The sequence below is a fragment of the Oncorhynchus masou genome, chromosome 31, assembly GCF_036934945.1.
Source record: "Oncorhynchus masou masou isolate Uvic2021 chromosome 31, UVic_Omas_1.1, whole genome shotgun sequence".
NCBI classification, from domain to species: Eukaryota; Metazoa; Chordata; class Actinopteri; order Salmoniformes; family Salmonidae; genus Oncorhynchus; species Oncorhynchus masou.
This window is the reverse complement of record NC_088242.1, coordinates 100814519-100835205: the sequence shown is the minus strand read 5'-3', so window position 1 is coordinate 100835205 and position 20687 is coordinate 100814519. Positions and strand designations below refer to the sequence as shown.

Below are 20687 nucleotides of genomic sequence, written 5' to 3'. Positions count from 1 at the left end.
TTATATACGAGAGGCTTGCATTAAAGAACACCCTCTGTGTTCTGTTAGACAAGTAACTCTTTATCCACATTATAACAGGGGGTGTAAAGCCATAACACATATGTTTTCCAGCAGCAGACTATGATCAATAACATCAAAAGCTGCACTGAAGTCTAACAAGACAGCCCCCACAATCATTTTATCATCAATTTCTCTCAGCCAATCATCAGTCATCTGTGTAAGTGCTGTGCTTGTTGAGTGTCCTTCCCTATAAGCATGCTGAAATTCTGTTGTCAATTTGTTTACTGTAAAATAGCATTGTATCTGCTCAAACACAATTTTTTCCAGAAGTTTACTAAGGGTTGGTAACAGTCTGATTGGTCGGCTATTTGAGCCAGTAAAGGGGGCTTTACTATTCTTAGGTAGCGGAATGACTTTCGCTTCCCTCCAGGCCTGAGGACACACACTCTCTCGAAGGCTTAAATTGAAGATGTGGCCAATAGGAGTGTCAATATCGTCTGCTATTATCCTCAGTAATTATCCATCCAGAATGTCAGACCCCGGTGGCTGGTCATTGTTGATAGACAACAATACATTTTTCACCTCTTCCACACTGACTTTACAGAATTCAAAAGCACAATTCTTGTCTTTCATAATTTGGTCCTATATACTTGGATGTGTAGTGTCAGCGTTTGTTGCTGGCATGTCATCCCTAAGTTTGTCTTGCCAATGAAAAGGTCATTAAAGTAGTTTGCAATATCAGTGGGCTTTGTGATGAATAAGCCATCTGATTCAATAATGAGGAGCCAAGTTGGCTTTTTTTCCCTAAATTTAATTCAAGGTGCTCCAAAGCTTTTTACTATCATTCTTTATATAATTTATCTTTGCTTCATGGTGTAGTTTATTTTTATTTAGTTTAGTCACATGACTTCTTAATTTGCAGTACGTTTGCAATTCAGTTGGGCTGCCAGACTTAATTGCCATACCTTTTTCCTTGATATTGATGTGAAGTGTATATTGATGTGTACTAATGTGTATTTTGCTGTGTATAATGTATATGGATGTGTAGTGTATTTTGATGTTTATAAACTGGTGGTTTGAGCAGTGAATGCTGATTGGCTGAAAGCCGTGGTATAGCAGACCGTATACCATGTGTTGGTAACCAGTTTATAACAGCAATAAGGCACCTCTGGGGTTTATGATATATGACAAATATACCACGGCTAAGGGCTGTGTCCTAGCACTCAGTGTTGCGTCGTGCATGCCGTGGTATATTGGCCATTAGTATATCGATGTGAATATTGATGTATATAGCGTATATTGCTCTGTATAATATATACTTATGTGTATAATATATATATTGATGTGTATAGTGTATATTGATGTATATTGATGTGCATTGTGTACTGATGTGTATATTGTATATTGATGTGTATATTGATGTGTACTGATGTGTATATTGTATATTGATGTGTATATTGATTGAATATTGATGTGTACTGATGTGTATATTGTATATTGATGTGTATATTGATTGAATATTGATGTGTACTGATGTGTATATTGTATATTGATGTATATTGATTGAATATTGATGTGTACTGATGTGTATATTGTATATTGATGTGTATATTGATTGAATATTGATGTGTACTGATGTGTATATTGTATATTGATGTGTATATTGATTGAATATTGATGTGTACTGATGTGTATATTGTATATTGATGTGTATATTGATTGAATATTGATGTGTACTGATGTGTATTTGTATATTGATGTGTATATTGATTGAATATTGATGTGTACTGATGTATATTGATGTATATAGTGTATATTGATGTATATAATGTATATTGATGTATATAGAGTATATTGATGTATATAATGTATATTGATGTGTATAGAGTATATTGATGTATATAGTGCATATTGATGTATATAAATGTGAATAGTGTATATTGACGTGTATAATGTATATTGATGTGTATAGTGTATATTGATGTTTATAGTGAACTGTGTATTGATGTGTATATTGGTAAAACAGTGTATATTGGTGTATATAGCTCAGTGTGTCAAATCAAAGGGCCTGTTGTCCGGACCTCTGGCAGCCTCTATGGGGGTGCCACAGTTTTCAATTCTCGGGATGACTCTTTTCCCTGTATATATCAATGATGTTGCTCTTTCTGCGGGTGATTCTCTGATCCACCTCTACGCAGACGACACCATTCTGTATACATCTGGCCCTTCTTTGGACACTGTGTTAACTAACCTCCAGACAGGCTTCAATGCCATACAACTCTCCTTCCGTGGCCTCCAACTGCTCTTTATTGCATGCTCTTCAACCGATCGCTGCCAGCACCTGCCCGCCCGTCCAGCATCACTACTCTGGACGGTTCTGACTTAGAATATGTGGACAACTACAAATACTTAGGTGTCTAGTTATACTGTAAACTCTCCTTCCAAACTCACATTAAGCATCTACAATCCAAAATTAAATCTAGAATCGGCTTCCTATTTCACAACAAAGCCTCCTTCACTCATGCTGCCAAACATACCCTCGTAAAACTGACCATCCTACCGGTCCTCGACTTCAGCGAAGTCATTTACAAAATAGCCTCCAACACTCTACTCAGCAAACTGGATGTAGTCTATCACAGTGCCATCCGTTTTGTCACCAAAGCCCCATATACTACCCACCACTGCGACCTGTACACTCTCGTTGGTTGGCCCTCGCTTCATACTCGTCGCCAAACCCACTGGCTCCAGGTCATCCACAAGTCTCTGCTAGGTACAGCCCCACCTTATCTCAGCTCACTGGTCACCATAGCAGCACCCACCTGTAGCACTCGCTCCAGCAGGTATATCTCACTGGTCTCCCCCAAAGCCAATTCTTCCTTTGGCCGTCTCTCCTTCCAGTTCTCTGCTGCCACGGACTGCAAAATGACTGGAACAAACTGCAAAAATCTCTGAAGCTGGAGACTCTTACCTCCCTCACTGGCTTTATAAGCATCAGATGTCAGAGCAGCGCACAGATCACTGCACCTGTACATAGCTCATCTGTAAATAGCCCATCCAATCTACCTCATCCCCTTACTGTATTTATTTATCTTGCTCCTTTGCACCCCAATATCTCTACTTGCACATTATACCATTCCAGTGTTAAATTGCTATATTGTAATTAGAGAAGTTCATTAGTGTCACCAACCTCAGAAATTGCAGCCCAAATAAATCCTTCACAGAGTTCAAGTAACAGACACATCTCAACATCAACTGTTCAGTGTGAATCAGGCCTTCATGGTCGAATTGCTGCAAAGAAACCACTACTAAAGGACACCAATAAGGAGGGTGCTCTAGCCAACAAACCGCAGAGACCTAGAACACCATTACAACCTGGAACTGAGCCAGATACAAATTGAATTAGCCCTAAGGTGTGAACTCTGAAGCCCCTCCTGCTGTTCAAAGAGCATTCACTTGCATTTTCTACAAGAAATCTACAGAAATATAACCTTCTCCCAAGTGGGTGTGACACCTACTCCCATTGCCTGCTGCACTGCTGCTTGGATTCCACCTGGTTATCTGTTCACCGTCTACCCTGGCCTTTCTCCCTCCGTCTTGTACAGGTTTTTTGTTGTTGTTGTTTTTTTAACCTTTATTTAACCAGGCAAGTCAGTTAAGAACAAATTCTTATTTTCAATGACGGCCTGGGAACAGTGGGTTAACTGCCAGTTCAGGGGCAGAACCTGTTCAGCCTGTTCAGGGGCAGAACGACAGATTTGTACCTTGTCAGCTCAGGGGTTTGAACTTGCAACCTTCCGATTACTAGTCCAACGCTCTAACCACTAGGCTACCCTGCCGCCCCAGGTAACTCCACCACACTCTCTCTAGCCTTCAGCACACATGCACTGTTGCACCTCCAGCACAGACGTACAGTCGTTATTTATTTAACAAAAAAGGATTGTGCATTTTTCTGTTTGCCTCATGACTCCTGCATGCTTTGTTGACTACAAACGTTCTTTACCAATCTGTGGGATAGACTGTTCCCACACTCGGGACTCTGACTCTCTATTGGTTACACAGACTCTTGGCCTCCCATCCTATTCTAACCACCTCTTGCCGGCTTTGTATTCATGTTACCTGATGAAATTGCTGTACAATATGATCTTGTTGCCATCTAATGACATTCAGATGTCATAAATCAGCACTGCAGAGATCTCCCTGTCCTCTGCTGTTCCCTGATTGTATTACTGTTGATGATATCTGGAAATGTACATGTACACCCTGGCCCATCTACTGTTGCTAGCCCCAATTCTGACTTGTGCACTGATATCAAGCTGATCCTAACTGTTATAGGCATATTTCTATTTCGCCCTGTTTATCAAAAGTGTTGAAAAAATAATAATAATCAACTGACTGGCTTTCTTGATGTCTATAGTATTCTCTTGGGTATGCAATCTGGTTTCCGCTCAGGTTCTGGATGTGTTACTGCAACCTTAAAGGTCCTCAATGATGTCACCATTGTCCTTGATTCTAAGCAATGACGTGCTGCTATTTGTATTGACTTGGCCAAAGCTTTGGATACGGTGGACCATTCCATTCTTGAAGGCCGGCTGAGGAGTATTGGTATCTGAGGGTCTTTGGCCTGGTTTGCTCACTACCTCTCTCAAAGAGTGCAGTGTATAAAGTCAGAAAATCTGCTGTCTCAGTCACTGCCTGTCACCAAGGGAGTTCCCCAAGGCTCGATCCTCGGCCCCACGCTCTTCTTAATGTACATCAACAACATAGCTCAGGCAGTAGGAAGCTCTCTCATCCATTTATATGCAGATGATACAGTCTAATTCTCAGCTGGCCCCTCCCCAGATTGTGTTTAACGCTTTCTTAGTGTCCAACAAGCTTTCTCTACCCTTAACCTTGTTCTGAACACCTCCAAAACAAAGGTCATGTGGTTTGGTAAGAAGAACGCCCTTCCTCCCACAGGTGTGATTACTACCTCTGAGGGTTTAGAGCTTGAGGTAGTCACCTCATACAAGTACTTGGGAGTATGGCTAGACGGTACACTGTCCTTCTCTCAGCACATATCAAAGCTGCAGGCTAAAGTTAAATCTAGACTTGGTTTCCTCTATCGTAAATCGCTCCTCTTTCACCCCAGCTGCCAAACTAACACTGATTCCGATGACCATCCTACCCATGCTAGATTACGGAGACGTAATTTATAGATCGGCGGGTAAGGGTGCTCTCGAGTGGCTAGATGTTCTCTACCATTCGGCCATCAGATTTGCTACCAATGCTCCTTATAGGACACATCACTGCACTCTATACTCCTCTGTAAGATGGTCATCTCTGTATACCTGTCGCAAGACCCACTGGTTGATGCTTATGTATAAAACCCTCTAAGGCCTCACTTGCCCCTATCTGAGTTATCTACTGCAGCCCTCATCCTCCACATACAACACCCATTCTGCCAGTTACATTCTGTTAAAGGTCCCCAAAGCGCACACATCCCTGGGTCGCTCCTCTTTTCAGTTCGCTGCAGCTAGCGACTGGGACGAGCTGCAACAAACACTCAAACTGGACAGTTTTATCTCAATCTCTTCATTCAGAGACTCAATCATGGACACTCTTACTGACAGTTGTGGCTGCTTTGTGTGATGTATTGTTGTCTCTACCTTCTTGCCCTTCGCTGTTGTCTGTGCCCAATAATGTTAGTACCATGTTTTGTGCTGCTACCATGTTGTTGTTATGCTGCTACCATGCTGTGTTGGCAGCAACACATGACTTGCTATGTTGTTGTCTTAGGTCTCTCTTTATGTACTGTGTGTGTTGTCCTATATTCATATTTATTTATTTTAATCCCAGGAGGCCTTTTGCCTTTTGGTAGGCCATAAGAATAAAGAAGTAAATAAGAATTTGTTCTTAACTGACTTGCCTAGCTAAATGTCAATATTTTTTTTAAACAGCTTATGTGTAAAAAACTAAATACATCTATTCTAAAATTTGAGTGAAAGAGCATCTCTTTCATTTGGAATGGTCTGTTTTCGAAAAGATATTAAGGAACAATTATCATCTCCATTCATATTTACAGTTATCCAATCACCTCAGCCCAAATCTGACTAAGTGTTCATTGTCAGATGTATAGGGACAAATGACCTTCATCCAGGTGCATATCTGGTTAATTATCACTGCATAACCATCATCCTGAAAAAGCATAATCCTTGCCTACCCCAGTTACGGTTATTCTAGTCTTAATGTGAGCAATATGTCTGGCCACCTCTCTTGGCATCAAAGTCACTTTGACAACATTTTCCAGCTTTAACACATTTATACAGTGAAGAAATATCCATTCCTCAGAGTTACGGCTTTCTTTTTTTTAGTAGGCTATGTTTTTACTGGCTATATTTGGTGATCCATCTGTTGTGTCAGTTGGCTCCACGGTAGATTCATTTTTCCAAGCAGGAAGACACCCTGTCATATAATCAGAGCCCCTGGTTGTTCCTGTCAGTGATTCCATCGCAAGAAGTTCTTCTGTTATTTCAAAGTTCTCATTTCTTCATTTATTTAAAAAAAAGTAAAAGTTGCACGGTGTCTCCGATGTCAGGACGCTCATTCAGTGCTATAGAAAAAAAGATTGAATGCATCTGATTTTTCTTAAACTCTGAGATTAGCTCCTCCCCTATCACTTCCACACGCCTGGTGATGGTTCTACGTGATAAAGCTAATTTACTCTAATTGGCTTTTACTCTCAGGACAAAGTCCACCATATACTCTTTCACAAACTCCCCTTCGGCAAAAGGCTTGCTATGCTTTGTGAATTTATGTGCCACTACGTAGCTTGCCTTATTATGCAGTCTAGAGTTGAGGCCTTCCTGAGAGGACAGGTTGCTAGCGTAGTTCGCTTGCATGCTGGTATGTCCGCAAAAAAAGTATTTTGATGTCCATTCTTCTTTAAACACACGACATTCAAAGTCCACTTTTCTTATTTTTGCAATACTCAGACGGCCCACACTTGTTCCCCAGAACTCCTCCGATTCACATAGTCAAGGACCATATCACCTCCACCCTACCTGACAACCCAGAACTCCTCCGATTCACATAGTCAAGGACCATATCACCTCCACCCTACCTGACACCCAGAACTCCTCCGATTCACATAGACAAGGACCATATCACCTCCACCCTACCTGACACCCCAGAACTCCCCCGATTCACATAGTCAAGGACCATATCACCTCCACCCTACCTGACACCCCAGAACTCCCCCGATTCACATAGTCAAGGACCATATCACCTCCACCCTACCTGACACCCCAGAACTCCTCCGATTCACATAGTCAAGGACCATATCACCTCCACCCTACCTGACACCCCAGAACTCCTCCGATTCACATAGTGAAGGACCATATCACCTCCACCCTACCTGACACCCCAGAACTCCTCCGATTCACATAGTCAAGGACCATATCACCTCCACCCTACCTGACACCCTAGACCCACTCCGATTCACCGCCCAAACAGATCCACAGATGATGCAATCTCAATCGCACACTGCCCTTTCCCACCTGAACAAAAGGAACACCTATGTGAGAATGCTATTCATTGACTACAGCTCAGCAGTCAATACCATAGTGCCCTCAAAGCTCATCACTAAGCTAAGGACCCTGGGACTAAACACCTCCCTCTGCAACTGGATCCTGGACTTCCTGACGGGCCGCCCCTAGGTTGTGATAGGTAGGCAACAACACGTCTGCTACGCTGATCCTCAACACGGGGGCCCCTCAGGGATGCATGTTCAGTCCCCTCCTGTACTCCCTGTTCACCCACAACTGCGTGGCCAAACACGACTCCAACACCATCATTAAGTGGATTGATGGCAGCATTCGCGTGAAACTGAAAGCACGAACCACTGCTTTTAATCAGGGCAAGGTGACCGGAAACATGACCGAATACAAACAGTGTAGCTATTCCCTCCGCAAGGCAATCAAATAAGCTAAGCGTCAGTATAGAGACAAAGTAGAATCTCAATTCAACGGCTCAGACACAAGAGGTATGTGGCAGGGTCTACAGTCTACAGTCAATCACAGATTACAAAAAGAAAACCAGCCCCGTCACGGACCAGGATGTCTTGCTCCCAGGCAGACTAAATAACTTTCTTGCCCGCTTTGAGGACAATACAGTGCCACTGACACGGCCTGCAACCAAAACATGCGGACTCTCCTTCACTGCAGCCGAGGTGAGTAAAATAATTTATTTGTTTATTTATTTGGTAAATATTTTCTAAACTCTATTTCTTGAACTGCACTGTTGGTTAAGGGCTTGTAAGTAAGCATTTGACTTCAACTGTACATAAAAGATGCACTATTGTAAAGTGGCTGTTCCACTGATGTCAGAAGGTGAATTCACCAATTTGTAAGTCGCTCTGGATAAGAGCGTCTGCTAAATGACTTAAATGTAAATGTAAATGTAAAAGTATGTGGACACCCCTTCAAATCAGTGGATTCGGCTATTTCAGCCACATCCGTTGCTCACTAGTGTATAAAATCGAGCACAAAGCCATGTCATCTCCAGTGTCAAACATTGGCAGTAGAATGGCCTTACTTAAGAGCTCAGTGACTTTGAATGTGGCACCGTCATAGGATGCCACCTTTCCAACAAGTCAGTTTGTCAAATTTCTGCCCTGCTGGAGCTGCCCTGTCAACTCTAAGTGCTGTTATTGTGAAGTGGACATATCTAGGAGCAACAACAGCTCAGCAGCGAAGTGGTGGACCACACAAGCTCACAGAACGGGACCACTGAAGCGTGTAGAGCGTAAAAATCTTCTGTCCTCAGTTGCAACCCTCACTACTGAGTTCCAAACTGCCTCTGGAAGCAATGTCAGCACAATAACTGTTCATCGGGAGCTTCATGAAATGGGTTTCAATGGCTGAGCAGCCGCACGCAAGCCTAATAAGATCACCATGCACAATGCCAAGTGTCGGCTGGAGTGGTGTAAAGTTCACCGCCATTGGACTCTGGAGCAGTGGAAAAGCGTTCTCTGGAGTAATGAATCACGCTTCACCATCTGGCACTCTGACAGACAAATCTGTTTTGGCAGATGCCAAGAGAACGCTACCTGCTCGAAGTCATAGTGCTAACTGTAAAGTTTGGTGGAGGAGGAATAATGCTCTGGGGCTGTTTTTCGGGCTAGTTCCAGTGAAGGGAAATCTTAACGCTACCGCATACAATGACATTCTAGACAATTATGTGCTTCCTTTTGTACTGTGGAAGAACTTGACTGGCCTGCACAGGTCCTTGAGCTCAACCCCATCGAGCACCTTTGGGATGAATTGGAATGACGACTGCGAGCCAGGCCTAATCGTCCAACATCAGTGCCCGACCTCACGAATGTTCGTGGCTGAATTAGAAGCAAGTCGCCGCAGCAATGTTTCAACATCTAGTGGAAAGCCTTCTCAGAAGAGTGGAGGCTGTTATAGCAGCAATGTTCCAACATCTAGTGGAAAGCCTTCCCAGAAGAGTGGAGGCTGTTATAGCAGCAATGTTCCAACATCTAGTGGAAAGCCTTCCCAGAAGAGTGGAGGCTGTTATAGCAGCAATGTTCCAACATCTAAAAGCAGAAGAGTCTGTTATAGCAGCAATGTTCCAACATCTAGTGGAAAGCCTTCCCTGAAGAGTGGAGGCTGTTAGCAGCAATGTTCCAACATCTAGTGGAAAGCCTTCCCAGAAGAGTGGAGGCTGTTATAGCAGCAATGTTCCAACATCTAGTGGAAAGCCTTCCCAGAAGAGTGGAGGCTGTTATAGCAGCAATGTTCCAATCATCTTCCCAGAAGAGTGGAAAGCCCAACATTCCTTCAGAAGAGTGGAGGCTGTTATAGCAGTAGTGGAAAGCAAAGAGTGTTCAGCAATGTTCATCTAGTGGAAAGCCTTCCCAGAAGAGTGGAGGCTGTTATAGCAGCAATGTTCCAACATCTAGTGGAAAGCCTTCCCAGAAGAGTGGAGGCTGTTATAGCAGCAATGTTCCAACATCTAGTGGAAAGCCTTCCTGAAGAGTGGAGGCTGTTATAGCAGCAATGTTACAACATCTAGTGGAAAGCCTTCCCAGAAGAGTGGAGGCTGTTATAGCAGCAATGTTCCAACATCTAGTGGAAAGCCTTCCCAGAAGAGTGGAGGCTGTTATAGCAGCAATGTTCCTACATCTAGTGGAAAGCCTTCCCAGAAGAGTGGAGGCTGTTATAGCAAGAACATCTAGTGGAAAGCCTTCTCAGAAGAGTGGAGGCTGTTATAGCAGCAATGTTCCAACATCTAGTGGAAAGCCTTCCCAGAAGAGTGGAGGATGTTATAGCAGCAATGTTCCAGAAAGAGAAGAGTGGAGGCTGTTATAGCAGCAATGTTCCAACATCTAGTGGAAAGCCTTCCCAGAAGAGTGGAGGCTGTTATAGCAGCAATGTTCCAACATCTAGTGGAAAGCCTTCCCTGAAGAGTGGAGGCTGTTATAGCAGCAATGTTACAACATCTAGTGGAAAGCCTTCCCAGAAGAGTGGAGGCTGTTATAGCCGCAATGTTCCAACATCTAGTGGAAAGCCTTCCCAGAAGAGTGGAGGCTGTTATAGCAGCAATGTTCCTACATCTAGTGGAAAGCCTTCCCAGAAGAGTGGAGGCTGTTATAGCAGCAATGTTCCAACATCTAGTGGAAAGCCTTCCCAGAAGAGTGCAGGCTGTTATAGCAGAAAAGGGGGACCAACTCCATATTAATGCCCATGATTGAATGAGATGTTTGAAGTGCAGGTGTCTACATAATGTTGGTCATGTAGTGTGTATATACATATATCCTTTTTTTGTTATATTTTCGTTACAATGAAACAACCTACATACTTACGTTTCAAATTATGCAGCACTAGCTGCCAGCTGCTGACCAATCCAGTTTAAAAAGAAACCGTGGTATGGGTGACTGAAAAAACCCAAAAGGGTGTCCCACAAGACGACGTCTATTCCAAAAAATCCACAAAACACAAGGTGGGAACAGAGGAAAAAAAACTAGTCTCTATAGTACGTGGTGTCAAATCAAGTGCACTTTGCGAGTACTTGTCCGATGCTTCCCTGTAATGTGCGCTGGTTTCATACGGAAGCCGGTCCAGTTTGCTCCTTCCGAGACATTCTTTCCATCACCGGTGTCTTTATGGGTCTATCGTTTTTGCCAAATATGAAACTGTACATACATGATTATATTAGCGGATACCTTTTTTTCAGAATAGTAATTTTCTTCCGGACCTACCGGTCCCCAGGCTACGCTAGTTTAGTGAAGGCGGCACCAGTAGTCTGCCAGCAACACAAATTATGACGTCGAGCTCGTATGGTAATGAGGAAACCTTAAAAATAAAAGCCCGCATTTCAAATCATTGCAATGTGAATAACTCATTCAAAAGACATTGCATTTTTCATCAACGGCCATTTTTATACAAGCCAAAAGAAAAAGCATCAAGACATTTTTGAAAACAAATTTTTAAAAATATGGTTTTAAAACCTTTAGAACCAATCATTTAAAAAATACACTGTTGACGTTAGTATGTTGAACATATTAGTTTGTAGAGATAAACTTTCTACCTGTCTCAGCTAAAGTGGGGTGGTAAATACTCAGTGGGGTCTCTACTAACCAAATATGATTATAGCGGGTCTCAGCTAAAGACATGGTCCCCCTATTTCTACCTCCGAGCCAACATGGCAGTTTTTTTGGGGGGGGTTTCATTCTTACATTATTTGCTCAGAATGTTTATTGTATTATTACCTACAGCTGAAAATTCCTTTTGGACATTAGATCAGCGGTTCTCACCAGAAACCTGGATCCTCTGTTTGAACTTCCAGCTCTATTCATCCCGGGGGCGGCACCACAACACTGACACCAGAGAAGAGGAACAAGAAGTGGGCCCGAGTCAGAACAGGAAGTGGGCCCGAGACAGACTCAGGAGAAGAGGAACAAGAAGTGGGCCCGAGTCAGAACAAGAAGTGGGCCCGAGTCAGACTCAGGAGAAGAGGAACAAGAAGGGGGCCCAAGTCAGACTCAGGAGAAGAGGAACAAGAAGTGGGCCCTAGTCAGGCTCAGGAGAAGAGGAATAAGGGGGCCCTAGTCAGACTCAGGAGAAGAGGAAGAAGTGGGCCCAAGTCAGGCTCAGGAGAAGATGTATGTAAACTTCTGACCCAAATGAATTGTGATACAATTGTGTATAAGTGAAGTAATATGTCTGTAAACAATTGTTGGAAAAATGACTTGTGTCATGCACAAAGTAGATGTCCTAACTGACTTGCCAAAACTATAGTTTGTTAATAAGAAATTTGTGGAGTGGTTGAAAAACAAGTTTTAATGACTCCAACCTAAGTGTATGTAAACTTCCGACTTCAACTGTACATGTACATATTACCTCAGCTAACCTGCACCCCTGCACATTGACTCTGTAATGGTACCCCCTGTATATAGCCTCCACATTGATTCTGTAACGGTACCCCCTGTATATAACCTCCACATTGACTCTGTACCGGTATCCCCCTGTATATAGCCTCCACATTGATTCTGTACCGGTACACCCTGTATATATAGCCTCCACATTGACTCTGTACCGGTGCCCCTGTATATAGCCTCCACATTGACTCTGTATACCCCTGTATATAGTCTCAGACTCTGGGTACATCAGAGACTGTAACTTATAAGTTCTGTGCTTCTGTTGTACGGAAACATGGCTCTTTACTGGAGAGATCATTACTATGGACTCATCCGATGCGGTGCAGCTCTTCCGGGAACGTCCCTCCCCCTCCCTCCCTGGGTTTCTCCACGCATCGCGCCGACAGAAACAAACACCTTTCTGGTAAGAAGAGGGGTGGGGGTGTATGCCTTATGGCTAACGAGGCATGGTGCGATGAAAGAAACATACAGGAACTCAAATCCTTCTGTTCACCTGATATTAGATTTAGAATTCCTCACAATCAATTATTATTTAACTCTTTGCAAACTGGAAACCATTTATCCGGAGGCTGCATTCATCGTTGTTGGGGATTTTAACAAGGCTAATCTGAAAACAAGACTCCTAAATTTTATCAGCATATCGATTGCGCAACCAGGGGCGGAAAAACCTTGGATACTGTTACTCTAACTTCCGCGACGCATATAAGGCCCTGCCCCGCCCCCTTTCGGAAAAGCTGACCACGACTCCATTTTGCTGATACCTGCCTACAGACAAAAGCTAAAAAAGAAGCTCCCACGCTGAGGTCTGTCCAACGCTGGTCCGACCAAGCTGACTCCACACTCCAAGACTGCTTCCATCACGTGGACTGGGACATGTTTCGTATTGCGTCAAATAACAACATTGACGAATATGCTGATTCGGTGTGCGAGTTCATTAGAACGTGCGTTGAAGATGTCGTTCCCATAGCAACGATTAAAACATTCCCTAACCAGAAACCGTGGATTGATGGCAGCATTCGCGTGAAACTGAAAGCGCAAACCACTGCTTTCAATCAGGGCAAGGTGTCTGGTAACATGACTGAATACAAACAATGCAGCTATTCCCTCCGTAAGGCTATCAAACAAGCTAAGCGTCAGTACAGAGACAAAGTAGAATCCCAATTCAACGGCTCAGACACAAGAGGCATGTGGCAGGGGCTACAGTCAATCACGGACTACAGGAAGAAATCCAGCCCAGTCACGGACCAGGATGTCTTGCTCCCAGGCAGACTAAATAACTTTTGCCCACTTTGAGGACAATACAGTGCCACTGACACTGCCTGCAACGGAAACATGCGGTCTCTCCTTCACTGCAGCCGAGGTGAGTAAAACATTTAAACGTGTTAACCCTCGCAAGGCTGCAGGCCCAGACGGCATCGCCAGCCGCGCCCTCAGAGCATGCGCAGACCAGCTGGCTGGTGTGTTTACAGACATATTCAATCAATCCCTATACCAGTCTGTTGTTCCCACATGCTTCAAGAGGGCCACCATTGTTCCTGTTCTCAAGAAAGCTAAGGTAACTGAGCTAAACGACTACCGCCCCGTAGCACTCACTTCCATCATCATGAAGTGCTTTGAGAGACTAGTCAAGGACCATATCACCTCCACCCTACCTGACAACCTAGACCCACTCCAATTTGCTTACCGCTCAAATAGGTCCACAGACAATGCAATCTCAACCACACTGCACACTGCCCTAACCCATCTGGACAAGAGGAATACCTACGTGAGAATGCTGTTCATCGACTACAGCTCGGCATTCAACACCATAGTACCCTCCAAGCTCATCATCAAGCTCGAGACCCTGGGTCTCGACCCCGCCCTGTGCAACTGGGTACTGGACTTCCTGACGGGCCGCCCCCAGGTGGTGAGGGTAGGTAACAACATCTCCTCAACACTGGGGCCCCACAAGGGTGCGTTCTGAGCCCTCTCCTGTACTCCCTGTTCACCCACGACTGCGTGGCCACGCACGCCTCCAACTCAATCATCAAGTTTGCGGACGACACAACAGTGGCAGACTTGATTACCAACAACGACGAGACGGCCTACAGGGAGGAGGTGAGGGCCCTCGGAGTGTGGTGTCAGGAAAATAACCTCACACTCAACGTCAACAAAACTAAGGAGATGATTGTGGACTTCAGGAAACAGCAGAGGGAACACCCCACTATCCACATCGATGGAACAGTAATGGAGAGAGTAGCAAGTTTTAAGTTCCTCGGCATACACATCACAGACAAACTGAATTGGTCCACTCACACAGACAGCATCGTGAAGAAGGCGCAGCAGCGCCTCTTCAACCTCAGGAGGCTGAAGAAATTCGGCTTGTCACCAAAAGCACTCACAAACTTCTACAGATGCACAATCGAGAGCATTCTGGCGGGCTGTATCACCGCCTGGTACGGCAACTGCTCCGCCCTCAACCGTAAGGCTCTCCAGAGGGTAGTGAGGTCTGCACAACGCATCACCGGGGGCAAACTACCTGCCCTCCAGGACACCTACACCACCCGATGTTACAGGAAGGCCATAAAGATCATCAAGGACATCAACCACCCGAGCCACTGCCTGTTCATCCCGCTATCATCCAGAAGGCGAGGTCAGTACAGGTGCATCAAAGCTGGGACCGAGAGACTGAAAAACAGCTTCTATCTCAAGGCCATCAGACTGTTAAACAGCCACCACTAACATTGAATGGCTGCTGCCAACACACTGACACAACTCCAGCCACTTTAGTAATGGGAATTGATGGGAAATTATGTAAATATATCACTAGCCACTTTAAACAATGCTACCTTATATAATGTTACTTACCCTGTCCTCTATATCATCGACTGCATCCTTATGTAACACATGTATCACTAGCCACTTTAACTATGCCACTTTGTTTACATACTCATCTCATATGTATATACTGTACTCGATACCATCTACTGTATCTTGCCTATGCTGCTCTGTACCATCACTCATTCATATATCCTTATGTACATATTCTTTATCCCCTTACACTGTGTATAAGACAGTAGTTTAGGAATTGTTAGTTAGATTACTTGTTGGTTATTACTGCATTGTCGGAACTAGAAGCACAAGCATTTCTCTGCACTCGCATTAACATCTGCTAACCATGTGTATGTGACAAATAAAATTTGATTTGATTTGACTCATCCAGGATGGCTACAAGGCCCTCCCCCCCCCTCCCTGGATCATTACTATGGTCTCTTCCGGGAAGGCTACAAGGCCCTCCCCTCCCTCCCTGGATCATTACTATGGTCTCTTCCCCCTGAAGGCTACACATTGACCTGTACCTCCCTCCCTGGATCATTACTATGGTCTCTTCTGGGATGGCTACAAGGCCCTCCCCCTCCCTCCCTGGATCATTACTATGGTCTCTTCCGGGAAGGCTACAAGGCACTCCCCCTCCCTCCCTGGATCATTACTATGGTCTCGTAAGACAGGAACACACCATGATATACTGTCTATACACACCATTATATACTGTCTATACACACCATTATATACTGTCTATTTACACCATGATATACTGTCTATATACACCATTATATACTGTCCACACCCACCATGACATACTGTCCATACACACCATGATATACTGTCTATATACACCATTATAAACTGTCTATACACACCATGATATACTGTCTATACACACCCTTATATACTGTCCATACTGTCTATACACACCATGATATACTGTCTATACACACCATTATATACTGTCCATACTGTCTATACACACCATGATATACTGTCTATACACACCATTATATACTGTCCATACTGTCTATACACACCATGATATACTGTCTATACACACCATGATATACTGTCCATACACACCATTATATACTGTCCATACTGTCTATACACACCATGATATACTGTCTATACACACCATGATATACTGTCTATACACACCATTATATACTGTCCATACACACCATGATATGTCTATACACACCATGATATACTGTCTATACACACCATTATATACCGTCTATACACACCATGATATACTGTCTATACACACCATTATACACTGTCCATACTGTCTATACACACCATGATATACTGTCTATACACACCATTATATACTGTCCATACACACCATGATATGTCTATACACACCATGATATACTGTCTATACACACCATTATATACTGTCCATACTGTCTATACACACCATGATATACAGTCTATACACACCATGATATACTGTCTATACACACCATGATATACTCTCTATACACACCATGATATACTGTCCATACACACCATTATATACCGTCTATACACGCTGTTACGAATCCCTTTTGGCCCGACAGTCTAGGGGGGATGGTAATGAGACTCGTAACATAACTCATGCAAATTATTATGGTGACAAAGGAAAAGTGTGAACGAAATAAGCACGACAACTGAAATCTACCGTCAAACTCTAGGTTTATTTATAAAACACACGGTAATGGGGGGAGCAGGAAAAGGGGCTGGGCTGGACCCAAGGAAAGAAACAATAAGTATTCAAAAACACCCCTAAGCTAGACTAGCCTACTTTAACAACAGCTAACTAACTAACCAAAAATACAGTGGGTGGTCCGCCCAGTTCTAACTAGTGTATTTAACAAAGTTCACCTACGGGTAGTGTATGCCCATGGGCGACTTGTGTTGGTTTCCCCCTTTTCCACCAGCAATCAAACACAAACACCATAACCAAAAACAATACTCACAGGTGATGACAAAGTGCTATGAGGTGCTTAAACAAAAGAGAGGTTACGACACAAAGCGAGAGTGAAACACAGAGACCTACAGACATGGCATTTACAGAGAGATTGAGCTGAGCTGAGCTGGGCTCTAGAACAAACAAATGATGGGGTTTTTAAACCATGGGGAAGGAACTGTGATAGGTTTAGGAAATATGAGGAGGTGTGTCTTCTGATTGATGATTGATTGTTGACTGATTGGGGAGTGATGATGTTCACCTGTGAGGGGAGAAGGAGAGAAAAGAAACACACACACAGGATACACACACACACAGGATAACTGTATCCGTAACACTCCCACCCTTAAAAGAGCAACCCTAGGGGTTGCGACTACAGCATTTCAATTAATACTCCCAACAAAGCAACAACCTTGCAAAACATGCAGAAATCATTTTCACACACGAGACAAAGCATCTGCCAACACATTATCAGAACCCTTTTTGTGGCGGATCTCCAAATTATAATTTTGTACAATCAGCGCCCAACGCATAAGGCGCTGGTTCTGGTTGTACATTCGGTGGAGAAAAACTAAGGGGTTATGGTCAGTATATACAATCACGGGTAGGGCACTGGAACCAATATATACTTCAAAGTATTGCAGAGCCAACAACAAAGCAAGAGCTTCTTGTTCTATTGTCGCATAGTTTGTTTGACATTTATTAAATTTACGTGAAAAATAACAAACGGGATGATCCACTCCACTCTTGTCCTGCTGCAGTAGAACAGCACCAGCACCTCTGGCACTAGCATCTACCTCAAGTTTGAACGGTTGTTCAAAATCAGGAGCAGCAAGTACAGGTGTACTACATAAGAGTGCTTTCGCTGATTCAAAAGCTCTCTTACAATCAGGGACCACACAAATGATCTAGCCGGACTAAGCAAATCGGTCAATGGAGCAACTACCGCAGAGAAATTTTTACAGAAGCTACGGTAGTAGCCAACCATCCCTAAAAAGCGGCGTAGCTCTCGTCTGGTGGTAGGTGCAGGAATGCAGTTATAGCCAAGACCTTGGCATTAACAGGGCGCACCTGTCCATGCTTCTCAGAGGTATCACACAATCCATCCTCTTGATCAACCTCTTTGAACAGAACAGTGTTCGACAAATCTCTCTCATCACCCTCTTGTCGTGCCTGAGCACGAGTGACAGCACAAGCGGGGAACACATGTGGATAATTCTGTGCCAGCTCATTCGAGAGAGAGTGGTCACTTTTATCCAATACTCCAATACGGGTACTACATTTCCTCCGGCAATATCGTTACCCATTATGAAGGTCACACCTTTCACTGGCAACATAGGGCGTACCCCACTCTGAATATTCCACTGATTAACTCAGAGTGTACTTTCACAAAGTGCAATGGCACTGGGACAAAACCCATTTCAATACCCTGCACTAACACACTGGAACCACAGTATGTATCGTCAGACAAGGGCAACACATCAGACAATATAAACGACTGCGCCGCACCAGTATCTCTAAGGATTTTAACCGGTCGTTGAGACGCTTCGTCATTCGTTAGGGACACAAACCCCTCGAAAATGAATGGTTCATAACTGCGGTCGGGGACTGAGACTTTCAAACTACAGTTACCCTGAGGCACCTGTTTTGTTGCAGACCTCACAACCGTCACGGATTAGAGCAACACCTGTTGGTGGCTTGGCACGAAGAGGCATCCCTTGTTTGCGTTTAAGCAGGAAGCAATCATTAATCATATGTCCTACTTTATGACAATAGAAACATGGACGCTCATTCTTCTGGCGTGCTTGACATACTACTGCTGGCCGACTAGGACTAAAGGTAGGAAACTCAGTGGCTCTACTCTCAGTTTGAGCCGCACACTCTTGTGCGTCAACACAAACTCGTCTGCCAACACAGACGCTTCTGCCAGGGAGGATACTTTCTGTTCGTTTAGGTAAACTACAATGCGTTCGGGTAAGCAATTTTTAAACTCTTCCAACAAGATTAACTCCCGGAGAGAGTTGAAATCAGTTACCTTACTAGCAGCATGCCATTTATCAAACAGATTTCCCTTGTCTCTAGCAAATTCCACATAAGTCTTACTAGAAGACTTTCTATGAGACCCCTAAATCTCTGTCGGTATGCCTCAGGCACAAGCTCATAGGCACGAAGAACAGTAGCACCACTTCATAATTCAAACTGTCCTCCAGAGATAGCGCTGACAAAACCTCTTGGGCTTTACCAGTTAATTTACACTGAAGTAATAGGCACCAAACCTCTTCAGGCCATTTCAATGCTACGGCTATACGCTCAAATACACAAAAAATAGGAGTCAACCTCTGACTCTCTGAACAAAGGTACTAAGGCAATCTGCCTACTAATGTCAAACGTGTTTGAGGACACAGCAGGTGAGGACGGCTCACAAACAGGCACAGTAGGACCGGAGGCTAGCCTTGCTGTCTCTGCCTCAAGTTCCATCTGGCGCATTTGAACTCCAACTGCCTTTGTTCTCTGTCTGCCTCCAATTTTACACATCTCCAAATGCCGTTGTTCTACGTTCTTTTCTGCTCTATTTTACACATCTCCAACTGGAGAGTCTCGCCTAATTTGGGCTCTCTCTTCCACCTCCAGTTGGAACTGTGCAAAAATAGACATCCTCCTGGCATCACCATTTGACAGTGGGAGAGTGGATCAAATGGGACAATGTGGCTGGTGTTTTAGCCTCTCCTCATTATCAGACACCAATGGTCTTACAGGAGCAGCAACCTCCGCTACAGGGGTTAGTCTCAGGCAGCGGTAACACAAGCACCTGCTCTTTCAATACATTTAATACTAGAAGTTTCACCTCCGCCTTAACTAAACTCTGCGGAATCGATACTGAATAATGGTCAGCCAAGGTCATTAAATCAACTTTACGACATTTGTCAAAAACCTCCCACGAAGGGTTATCCAAAAAGATTTCAAATCAAAAGTAGTCATTTTTACACTACTTCACAAGTGCCAAAGGAAATAGCAAACACTAATGCTAACTTCAGCTATGACGCTCAACACTGAACTATACCACTACAACAATCTACATGAGCGGCATGGGTGTCAGTTATGACAGATCCCGGATGAGGCTCCACTTATGTTACCCCCTTTGGCCCGACAGTCTAGGGGGATGGTAATGAGACTCGTAACATAACTCATGCAAATTATTATGGTGACAAAGGAAAAGTGTGAACGAAATAAGCACGACAACTGAAATCTACCGTCAAACTCTAGGTTTATTTATAAAACACACGGTAATGGGGGGAGCAGGAAAAGGGGCTGGGCTGGACCCAAGGAAAGAAACAATAAGTATTCAAAAACACCCCTAAGCTAGACTAGCCTACTTTAACAACAGCTAACTAACTAACCAAAAATACAGTGGGTGGTCCGCCCAGTTCTAACTAGTGTATTTAACAAAGTTCACCTACGGGTAGTGTATGCCCATGGGCGACTTGTGTTGGTTTCCCCTTT

General features: G+C 43.9%; 1 protein-coding gene across 1 annotated transcript in view; it reads right to left on the bottom strand.

Moving 5' to 3' along the window:
* plcxd1 (phosphatidylinositol-specific phospholipase C, X domain containing 1) overlaps nucleotides 1-11273 on the bottom strand; it is a 38173-nt gene extending 26900 nt beyond the window's left edge. Inside the window, 1 exon segment of the mRNA XM_064952691.1 lies at nucleotides 10847-11273. The gene's annotated coding sequence lies outside the window, so the exon portion shown is untranslated.
* Nucleotides 11274-20687: the final 9414 nt, after the last annotated feature.